At 38.0% G+C, this 11,512-nt stretch overlaps 1 long non-coding RNA gene across 2 annotated transcripts in view; it reads left to right on the top strand.

The window, feature by feature from the left end:
- LOC309659886 overlaps positions 1 to 11,512 on the top strand; it is a 372,324-nt gene that overhangs the window by 259,177 nt on the left and 101,635 nt on the right. The window lies entirely within an intron of this gene.

Genomic DNA, 11,512 nt, shown 5'->3' with positions numbered 1-11,512 from the left:
TTTTTAAATATGGCTGTTTCTCAACTGTGGCCTCTCCCTCTGCCATTATTTTGCTTTCTGGGGAATAGTTTAGACTCTTATAGCTGATGAAACCTTTGACTTGATGGTCTTCCTTTGTGACAACTCTAGTGCTATTGAACTGAATTGTAGCATATGGGTTTTACAGAGGTTGTAGTTGTCACCTTCAAGGAAATGATCAAAAACAAAGGGTAAAGGGCAGCAAGCATTTAGGAATTGTTAGGAGAACTTTGACATTACGAAGGGCTTCATAAACCTCTCTGTAGTCTTGCAGGGTTGACACATATTTATAGGTAAGGTGGTCAGAAGAAACCTTGTATAGGCCTGAAGTGACTTCAGGAGCAGTTTCCACTGAAAGATGAAGAGACCGTATCTCCACAGGGAGTAAGTTATAATGATGTACTCTAACTCTGCTTAGATTAGTGCCGACTAAGTTAGCCCTTGCATTTCCAAAAAAGCATTCTCCATCCTACATAGATTATACCTTTAATGTAGAAATTGGCAAACTATGACCTGCCAGGCAAATCCAGTCTGCCACCTATTTTTGTAAATAAAGGGTTTTTTTAGTTTGTTTTTTGTTTTAATTTTTATTACTATCCAGAAAAGCTTAATCCAAATGGTGTTAACTGAGGCACCAATTAACTTTTGACCCAGTAGGAAAAAATGCAAAAAAAAAATAGTAAAACTAGGACGAAATCAAATACACGAAGCACTTACATACATAAGTAACATTCAAAAGCAGGCGAATTGTAAACTGTCTCAAAATTCTACTATTACATTATAAAGTCACAACTAATATAAATCTAAAAAATGTAGCTGGATCCTTTTTCTTTTTATTTTTTTAATTTTTGAATTTTATTTTATTTATATTTTGTACAGCAGGTTCTTATTAGTTATCAATTTTATACACATCAGTGTATACATGTCAATCCCAATCTCCCAATTCATCACACCACCACCACCATCCCCCAGCCGCTTTCCCCCCTTGGTGTCCATACGTTTGTTCTCTACATCTGTGTCTCAATTTCTGCCCTGCAAACCAGTTCATCTGTACCATTCTTCTAGGTTCCACATATATGCATTAATATACGATATTTGTTTTTCTCTTTCTGACTTACTTCACTCCCTATGACAGTCTATAGATCCATCCACATCTCAACAAATGACCCAATTTCATTCCTTTTTATGGCTGAGTAATATTCCATTGTATATATGTACGACATCTTCTTTATCCATTCGTCTGTTGATGGGCATTTAGGTTGCTTCCATGACCTGGCTATTGTAAATAGTGCTGCAATGAACATTTGGGTGCATGTGTCTTTTTGAATTATGGTTTTCTCCGGGTATATGCCCAGGAGTGGGATTGCTGGATCATATAGTAATTCTATTTTTAGTTTTTTAAGGAACCTCCATACTGTTCTCCATACTGGCTGGATCAATTTACATTCCCACCAACAGTGCAAGAGGGTTCCCTTTTCTCCACACCCTCTCCAGCATTTGTTGTTTGTAGATTGTCTGGTGATGCCCATTCTAACTGGTGTGAGGTGATACCTCATTGTAGTTTTGATTTGCATTTCTCTAATAATTAGTGATGTTGAGCAGCTTTTCATGTGCTTCTTGGCCATCTGTATGTCTTCTTTGGAGAAATGTCTATTTAGGTCTTCTGCCCATTTTTGGATTGGCTTGTTTGTTTTTTTAATATTGAGTTGCATGAGCTGTTTATATATTTTGGAGATTAATCCTTTGTGCGTTGATTCGTTTGCAAATACTTTCTCCCATTCTGAGGGTTGCCTTTTTGTCTTGTTTATGGTTTCCTTTGCTGTGCAGAAGCTTTTAAGTTTCATTAGGTCCCATTTGTTTATTTTTGTTTTTATTTCCATTACTCTAGGAGGTGGATCAAAAAAGATCTTGCTGTGATTTATGTCAAAGAGTGTTCTGCCTGTGTTTTCCTCTAAGAGTTTTATAGTGTCCAGTCTTACATTTAGGTCTCTAATCCATTTTGAGTTTATTTTTGTGTATGGTGTTAGGGAGTGTTCTAATTTCATTCTTTACCATGTAGCTGTCCAGTTTTCCCAGCACCACTTATTGAAGAGACTGTCTTTTCTCCATTGTATATCCTTGCCTCCTTTGTCATAGATTAGTTGACCATAGGTGTGTGAGTTTATCTCTGGGATTTCTATCTTCTTCCATTGATCTATGTTTCTGTTTTTGTGCCAGTACCATATTCTCTTGATTACTGTAGCTTTATAATATAGTCTGAAGTCAGGGAGCCTGATTCCTCCAGCTCCGTTTTTTTCCCTCAAGACTGCTTTGGCTATTTGGGGTCTTTTGTGTCTCCATATGAATTTTAAGATTTTTTTGTTCTAGTTCCGTAAAAAATGCCATTGGTAATTTGATAGGGATTGCATTGAATCTGTAGATTGCTTTGGGTAGTATAGTCATTTTCACAAAATTGATTCTTCCAATCCAAGAACATGGCATATCTCTCCATCTGTTGGTATCATCTTTAATTTCTTTCATCAGTGTCTTATAGTTTTCTGCATACAGATCTTTTGTCTCCCTAGGTAGGTTTATTCCTAGGTATTTTATTCTTTTTGTTGCAATGGTAAATGGCAGTGTTTCCTTAATTTCTCTTTCAGACTTTTCTTCAGTGTATAGGAATGCAAGAGATTTCTGTTCATTAATTTTTTATCCTGCAACTTTACCAAATTCATTGAGTAGCTCTAGTAGTTTTCTGGTAGAGTCTTTAGGATTCTCTATGTATAGTATCATGTCATCTGCAAACAGTGACACTTTTACTTCTTCTTTTCCAATTTGTATTCCTTTTATTTCTTTTTCTTCTCTGATTGCCATGGCTAGGACTTCCAAAACTATGTTGAATAATAGTGGCGAGAGTGGACATCCTTGTCTTGTTCCTAATCTTAGAGGAAATGCTTTGTTTTTCACCATTGAGAATGATGTTTGCTGTGGGTTTGTTGTGTATGGCCTTTATTATGTTGAGGTAGGTTCCCTCTATGCCTACTTTCTGGAGAGTTTTTATCATAAATCGGTGTTGAATTTGTCAAAAGTTTTTTCTGCATCTATTGAGATGATCATATGGTTTTTATCCTTCAATTTGTTAATATGGTTTATCACATTGATTGATTTGCATATATTGAAGAATCCTTGCATTCCTGGGATAAACCCCACTTGATCATGGTGCATGATCCTTTTAATGTGCTGTTGGATTCTGTTTGCTAGTATTTTGTTGAGGATTTTTGTTCATCAGTGATATTGGCCTGTAGTTTTCTTTCTTTGTGACATCTTTGTCTGGTTTTGGTAACAGGGTTATGGTGGCCTCGTAGAATGATTTTGGGAGTGTTCCTCTCTCTTCTATATTTTGGAAGAGTTTGAGAATGATAGGTTTTAGCTCTTCTCTAAATGTTTGACAGAATTCACCTGTGAAGCCATCTGGTCCTGGGCCTTTGTTTGTTGGAAGATTTTTAATCACAGTCTCAATTTCAGTGCTTGTGATTGGTCTGTTCATATTTTCTATTTCTTCCTGGTTCAGTCTCAGAAGGGTGTGCTTTTCTAAGAATTTGTCCATTTCTTCCAGGTTGTCCATTTTATTGGCATAGAGTTGCTTGTAGTAATCTCTCATGATCGTTTGTATTTCTGCAGTGTCAGTGGTTACTTCTCCTTTTTCATTTATAATTCTGTTGATCTGAGCTTCTCCCTTTTTTTCTTGATGAGTCTGGCTAATGGTTTATCAATTTTGCTTATCTTCTCAAAGAACCGCCTTTTAGTTTTATTGATGTTTGCTATTGTTTCCTTCAATTCTTTTTCATTTATTTCTGATCTGTTCTTTATGATTTCTTTCCTTCTGCTAACTTTGGGGTTTTTTTGTTCTTCTTTCTCTAATTGCTTTAGGTGTAAGGTTAGGTTGGTTATTTGAGATGTTTCTTGTTTCTTGAGGTAGGATTGTATTGCCATAAACTTCCCTCTTTGAACTGCTTTTGCTGCATCCCATAGGTTTTGAGTTGTCGTGTTTTCATTGTCATTTATTTCTAGGTATTTATATATTTCCCCTTTGATTTCTTCAGTGATCTCTTGGTTATTAAGTAGTGTATTGTTTAGCCTCCATGTGTTTGTATTTTTTGCAGACTTTTTCCTGTAATTGCCATCTAGTCTCATAGCGTTGTTGTTGGAAAAGATACTTGATATGATTTCCATTTTCTTAAGTTTACCAGGGCTTGATTTGTGACCCAGGATATGATCTGTCCTGGAGAATCTTCCATGAGCACTTGAGAAGAAAGTGTATTCTGTTGTTTTTGGATGGAATGTCCTATAAATATCAATTAAGTCTATCTTGTTTAATGTATCATTTGAAGCTTGTGTTTCCATATTTATTTTCATTTTGGATGATCTGTCCATTGGTGAATATGGGGTTTTAAACTCCCCTACTATGATTATGTTACTGTCAATTTCTCCTTTTATGACTGTTAGCATTTGCCATATGTTTTGAGGTACTCCTATATTTGGTGCATAAATATTTACAATCACTATATCTTCTTCTTGGATTGATCCCTTGATCATTATGTAGTGTCCTTCTTTGTCTCTTGTAATAGTCTTTATGTTAAAGTCTATTTTGTCTGATATGAGAATTGCTACTCCAACTTTCTTTTGGTTGCATGGAATATCTTTTTCCATTCCCTCACTTTTAGTCTGTATGTGTCCCTAGGTCTGAAGTGGGTCTCGTAAACAGCATATATACAGGTCTTGTTTTTGTATGCATTCAGCCAGTCTATGTCTTTTGGTTGGAGCATTTAATCCATTTACATTTAAGGTAATTATTGATATATATGTTCCTAATACCATTTTCTTAATTGTTTTGGGTTTGTTATTGTAGGTCTTTTCCTGCTCTTGTGTTTCCTGCCTAGAGAAGTTCCTTTAGCATTTGTTGTAAAGCTGATTTGGTTGTGCTGAATTGTCTTAGCTTTTGCTTGTCTGTAAAGGTTTTAATTTCTCCATCAAATCTGAATGAGATCCCTGCTGGGTAGAGTAATCTTGGTTGTATTCTGGCTTGCAGATTTTCTGCTGAAAGTTCAGCTGTTAACCTTATGGGGATTCCCTTGTATGTTATTTGTTCTTTTTCCCTCCTTGCTGCTTTTAATATTTATTCTTTGTATTTAAGTTTTGATAGTTTGATTAATATGTGTTGTGGCATGTTTCTCCTTGGGTTTACCCTGTATGGGACTCTCTGTGCTTCCTGGTGTTGATTGACTATTTCCTTTCACATATTATGGAAATTTTCAACTATAATCTCTACAAATATTTTCCCAGACACTTTCTTTTTCTCTTCTTCTGGGACCCCTATAATTCAAATGTTGGTGCATTTAATGTTGTCCGAGCGATCTGTGAGACCGTCCTCAATTCTTTTCATTCTTTTTTCTTCATTCTGCTCTGTGGTAGTTATTTCCACTGTTTTATCTTCCAGGTCAGTTATCCGTTCTTCTGCCTCAGTTATTCTGCTATTGATCCCTTCTAGAGTATTTTTAATTTCATTTATTTTGTTGTTCATCATTGTTTGTTTGCTCTTTAGTTCTTCTAGGTCCTTGTTAAACATTTCTTGTATTTTCTCCATTCTATTTCTCAAGATTTTGGATCATCTTTACTTTCATTACTCTGAATTCTTTTTCAGGTAGACTGCCTATTTCCACTTCATTTGTTTGGTCTGGTGGGTTTTGCCTTGCTCCTTCATCTGCTGTGTGTTTTTCTGTCTTCTTATTTTGCTTAACTTACTGTATTTGGGGTCTCCTTTTTGCAAGCTGCAGGTTCATAATTCCCGTTGTTTGTGGTGTCTGCCCCCAGTGGCTAAGGTTGGTTCAGTGTGTTGTGTAGGCTTCCTGGTGGAGGGGACCTGTGCCTGTGTTCTGGTTGATGAGGCTGGATCTTTTCTTTCTGGTGGGCAGGACCGCATCCAGTGGTGTGTTTGGGGGTGTCTGTGACCTTATTATGATTTTAGGCAGCCTCTCTGCTAATGGGTATGGTTGTGTTCCTGTCTTGCTAGTTGTTTGGCATGGGGTGTTTAGCACTGTAACTTGCTGGTCGTTTAGTGGAGCTGGGTCTTAGCATTGAGATGGAGATCTCTGGGAGAGCTCTTGCTGATTGATAGTACATGGGGTCAGGAGTTCTCTGGTGGATCAATGTCGTGAACTCGGCTCTCCCACCTCAGAGGCACAGGCCTGATACTCGGTCAGAACACCAAGATCCTGTCAGCCACACGGCTCAGAAGAAAAGGGAGAAAGAAAGAGAGAAAGAGAGAAAGAGAGAGAGAGGGAGGGAGGGAGGGAGAGAGAGAGAGAGAGAAAGGGAGAGAGAAAGAAAGAAAGAAAGAAAGAAAGAAAGAAAGGGGGAAGGAAAGAAAGAAAGGGAGAAAAAAAGGGAAAGGAAGAAAGAAAGAAAGAAAGGGAAAGGAAGAAAGAAAGAAAGAAGGAAGGGCAGAAAGAAAGAGAGAAAAGAAAAGAAAATTATTAAAATTAAAAATAATTATTAAAAATAAAAAGTAGTAAAAAAAAGAAAGAAGAGAGCAACCAAACCAAAAAACAAATCCACCAATGATAATAAGTGCTAAAAACTATACTAAAAAAAAAAAAAAAAAAAAAGGACAGCTAGAACCCTAGGACAAACGGTAAAAGCAAAGCTATACAGACAAAATCACACAAAGAAGCATACACATACACACTCACAAAAAGAGAAAAAGGAAAAAAAATCTATGTATAAAAAAACAAAGGAAGAGAGCAACCAAATCAATAAACAAATCTACAAATGATAATAAACTCTAAATGGTAAACTAAGGTAAACATAAAACCAGAAACAAATTAGATGCAGAAAGCAAACCCGAAGTCTACAGTTGCTCCCAAAGTCCACCACCTCAATTTTGGGATGATTCGAGGGCATCTGTTCCCTGTCCAGACAGGAGGGGGTTAAAGGAGCAGCTGATTCGGGGGCTCTGGCTCACTCAGGCCAAGGGAGGGAGGTGTATGGAATGAGGGGCGAGCCTGCGGCGGCAGAGGCTAGCATGATGTTGCACCAACGTTGTGCCTGAGGTGGGCTGTGTGCTCTCCCAGGGAAGTTATCCCTGGATCACGGGACCCTGGCAGTGGCGGGCTGCCCAGACTCCCAGGAGGGGAGGTGTTGATAGTGACCTGTGCTTGCACACAGGCTTCTTGGTGGCTGCGGCAGCAGCCTTAGCATCTCATGCCCGTCTCTGTTGTTCGCGCCTATAGCCATGGCTCACGCACGTCTCTGGAGCTCCTTTAGGCGGTGCTCTGAATCCCCTCTCCTCGCGCACCCTGAAACAATGGTCTCTTGCCTCTTAGGCAATTGCAGACTTTTTCCCAGACTCCCTCCCAGCTAGCTGTGGTGCACTAGCCCCCTTCAGGCTGTGTTCACGCAGCCAACCCCAGTCCTCTCCCTGGGATCTGACCTCCGAAGCCTGAGCCTCAGCTCCCAGCCCCCACCTGTCGCAGCAGGTGAGCAGACAAGCGTCTCAGTCTGGTGAGTGCTGGTTGGCACCAATCCTCTGTGCGGAATCTCTCCACTTTGCCCTCTGCACCCCTGTTGCTGTGCTCTCCTCTGTGGCTCCAAAGCTTCCCCCCCTCCACCCTCTGTCTCCATCAGTGAAGGGGCTTCCTAGTGTGTGGAAACTTTTCCTCCTTCTCAGCTCCTTCCCAGAGGGGCGTGTCCTGTCCCTGTTCTTTTGTCTCTGTTTTTTCTGTTTTCTTTTGCCCTACCCAGGTACTTGGGGAGTTTCTTGACTTTTGGGAAGTCTGAGGTCTTCTGCCTGCGTTCAGTAAGTGTTCTGTAGGAGTTGTTCCTCATGTAGATGTATTTCTGATGTTTGTGGGGAGGAAGGTGATATCCACGTCTTACTCCTCTGTCATCTTGAAGGTCTCTTGAACAATGTATTCACTTTTTTGTTCCACTACCTTCTGCCATTTTTCAGGCAACGTCATAATTCCATCTTCACAAAATTTTTTATCTTTTTGAGCAAAGAACTGTTCCAGGTGCCTTTTACAGTCTTCCAGGGAATTGAAATATTTTCCATTAAGAGAATTTTGTAAAGACTGAAATAAATGGAAATTCGAAGGTGCAATGTCTGGTGAATATGGCGGATGAATCAGAACTTCCCAGCCAAGCTGTAACAGTTTTCACCTCGTCATCAAAGAAACATGAGGTATTGCATTATCCTGATGGACGGTTATGCGTTTTCTGTTGACTAATTCCAGACACTTTTCATCTAATGCTGCTTTCATTTGGTCTAATTGGGAGCAGTACTTGTTGGAATTAATCGTTTGGTTTTCTAGAAGGAGGCATAACAGAGGACTCCCTTCCAATCCCACAATATACATAACAAAATACCACCTTTGGATGAAGACCGGCCTTTGCTGTGGTTGGTGTTGGTTCATTTCACTTGCCCCACAATCTCTTCCATTCCACGTTATTGTACAGTATCCAATTTCCATTGCCCATCACAATTTGTTTTAAAAACGGAATATTTTCATTACGTTTAAGTAGAGAATCACATGCGGAAATACAGTCAAGAAGGTTTTTTTATCTTAACTTTTGTGGAACCCAACCATCAAAGCGATTAACATAACCAAGCTGGTGCAAATGATTTTCAACACTTGATTTGGATATTTTGAGTATGTTGGCTATCTCCCACGTGATATAACGTTGCTTGTTCTCAATTAATGTCTCTATTGGATCGTTATCAACTTTAACTGGTCTACCTGACCGTGGAGCATCGTCCAGCGAGAAATCTCCAGCATGAAATTTTGCACACCATTTTTGACACATTTGATCAGTTACAGCACCTTCTCCATACACTGCACAAATCTCTTTTTGTATTTCAGTTGCTTTTTTACCTTTCTTGAAGTAATAAAGCATAATATGCCAAAAATGTTGCTTTTTTTCTTCCATCTTCAATATTAAAATGGCTACACAAAAATTCACCAATTTTCATGTTTTTTTTAAGTGCACACTGATATGATGGCTGTCACAATACCATCTAACAAAATTGTTTTGAATGGAGTTAAAGACAACTAAGTGCTACTAGAGCCATCTTATGGAAAAAAATGAACAAAACTTTTGGCCAACTCAATACTATAAAAAGCCTTTTAATTTTAAATGATTGGAAATGGAAAAACAAAATGTGATGTAGCTATACAATGGAATACTATTCTACAATAAAATAAATGAAGTACCAGGGAATTCATAAAACTCAGCAGCAATTCAACTCAATTCAAAAATGGGCAAAAGATTTAAAGACATTTCTCCAAAGAAGATATACAAATGGCCAGTAAGAACATGAAAAGATGCTTGACCTCACTAAATGCAGTTCAGAATATCTTCTTAAACTCTGAAACTTAAATTTAGAATACTTACCATACAAATCATGGTTTAGTGACAATGATGTACTATAGCTTGATCTTACTTTAATGCATTATATTCATTATGCTTATTGCATATTTTCTTGTCTCTTCAATTGGATTATAAGTACATTTTTTCTTTTTTCTACATCCTTCATGTTACCAACAGCTTCTTTTTTTCCAAGTTATATTTATAAGTGTACCACTTTGTTTCTGTGCTTTATTGTAATTTCTCTTAATTTGGAAATTCAGCTTTCTCTTCCATTTGAACATCGTTCCCAGTTTTCCCTTTCAAAGTTAGATCTACCTGAGAAATTATTTTCTCATAATGAGAAGTCCCATCACTTTGCTATTTCTCCTGACTTCTCTCTCCAAGGTTGTTTGGAGATGTTGTTCCCTGGAAAAGAAGAATTGTGATTATTCTGTGTAACTCCAGAAGACAGAATGAAGATTAATAGCGGGAAGTGAGAGGAAGAAAGATTGTAACTCAGTTTGTGGAGGACCTTGCTAATAACTGCAACTATGTGGTGGTCTCTGAAAGTGCCCAGGTAGGAGCTGCCCATTTATCAGCTCCTGGAGAAGGAATGCCAACACTGCAGTGTCATGTCTTAGAAGAATGATTCCTTCCAGATTTTTCCTGACTCTAAGATTCCATCATTCAGAGAGGATTTTTTTCAACTCCCCCTCCCCCACCCCACCTTCTTCTCTAGAGTCTATGCAAAATTTTAAATAAAAGAAAATATAAGATAAAATAAAATAAAATAAAATAAAACCTCTCTGGCATAGCCACCAAATTAACATCTTCAGGATAATTGCATTTCTCCTCTCTGACCCCTCTTTGACTTTGCACTTTGCAACAGTGGACTTTTTTCCCACCTTTCCAACATGTGCATCCCTTTCTGTTATTACTAGTGCGGTCAGCTCCCAGCACTACAATTAGTCTTAGCTGCATTCTCCAAATCTAATTTTTTACTTTCTATTTTTTTTACATTTAGCATGAACTGACATGGAAAAATAAATGGCCACATTGGCATTGAGAGACTAACAGGAAGTCTTGCCTTATTCCCATAATTCCTCAAATTTCTTTTCCCATCTATCATTTTATTAAGTTGAAATACAATTTCTTACATATCTCTACTACTCAGTTGAAATACCACATTGTGTCATACTTTTGTATTGGGAAAAGAATCCTAGTTTGTCAGGTTAAAGGCTTTTCCTTGATTTAAACCATCTGAATACACTTTCTGCATCCCATTTTGCTATAATCAGCTTTCACAAGAGTCAGCCATGTTCCATACCTCTGAGAATGCTACACTATGTTCAGTGTCTTAATATAAACTCTACTGTTCTAGCCAGAATTTAAGTGTGATTAAAGCTCAAGTGTGATTAAATTCTTAATCTGATGCCTAATAGCACATAACAAAAAAGACAGTAGACCTTCTACCCAAATACTAGAAGGTGTAGGAGTAAGACTGAAGTAGGTTTAAGATTTACTCCTTTGAGAGAAGCATTATTACTGTGTTGAACTTAAATACATGTAAAGGTTTCAAAGGTGGAAATTATGTGCTCTTGCAAAGATTTAATGTGTGGTGTGAGAGAGCATATATGGCCTAGGATAATCCAAATGAGCTCAGAGAAGGTACTTGCCCACTCACTATCAGAATGACCTCATTGTTAACTAGCCACATAGGATCTGCCCTGGATGTTAAATGTTAGAATCATAAAGGCCTTCATGACTAATGTCACATTTGATTGTTATTGCTAATACATAGTTTGTGGAATCATTCACGCTCTTTATCAGCCTAGTATTTCCAGGATGAAGGATATCACGCATGCAAAATGCCAATGCAGTAACAGGTACACTATAAGCACTTAAAACAAGCTAGGCCCTTCTCTCTCTTACCCCCGAATCCACTCCCTAGCTTTCTATTTTTGCCTAAGCTCTTCAGCAATAAAAAATATACCTGGGCAATAAATAATATACTTCCTGCCATTTCCATTCTTTAAAGGTGGAAATCTGGAATTGGGCGTCTTTCTTTCAATAGGCTTATCCTGCATTATCTGTTTGAAGACAGAGCCTC

The sequence above is a fragment of the Balaenoptera physalus genome (genome assembly GCF_965194825.1).
Source record: "Balaenoptera physalus genome assembly, chromosome: 4".
In the NCBI taxonomy this organism is placed as follows: Eukaryota; Metazoa; Chordata; class Mammalia; order Artiodactyla; family Balaenopteridae; genus Balaenoptera; species Balaenoptera physalus.
Note: the sequence above shows the minus strand (reverse complement) of the source record. Positions and strands in the feature narration are given on the sequence as shown.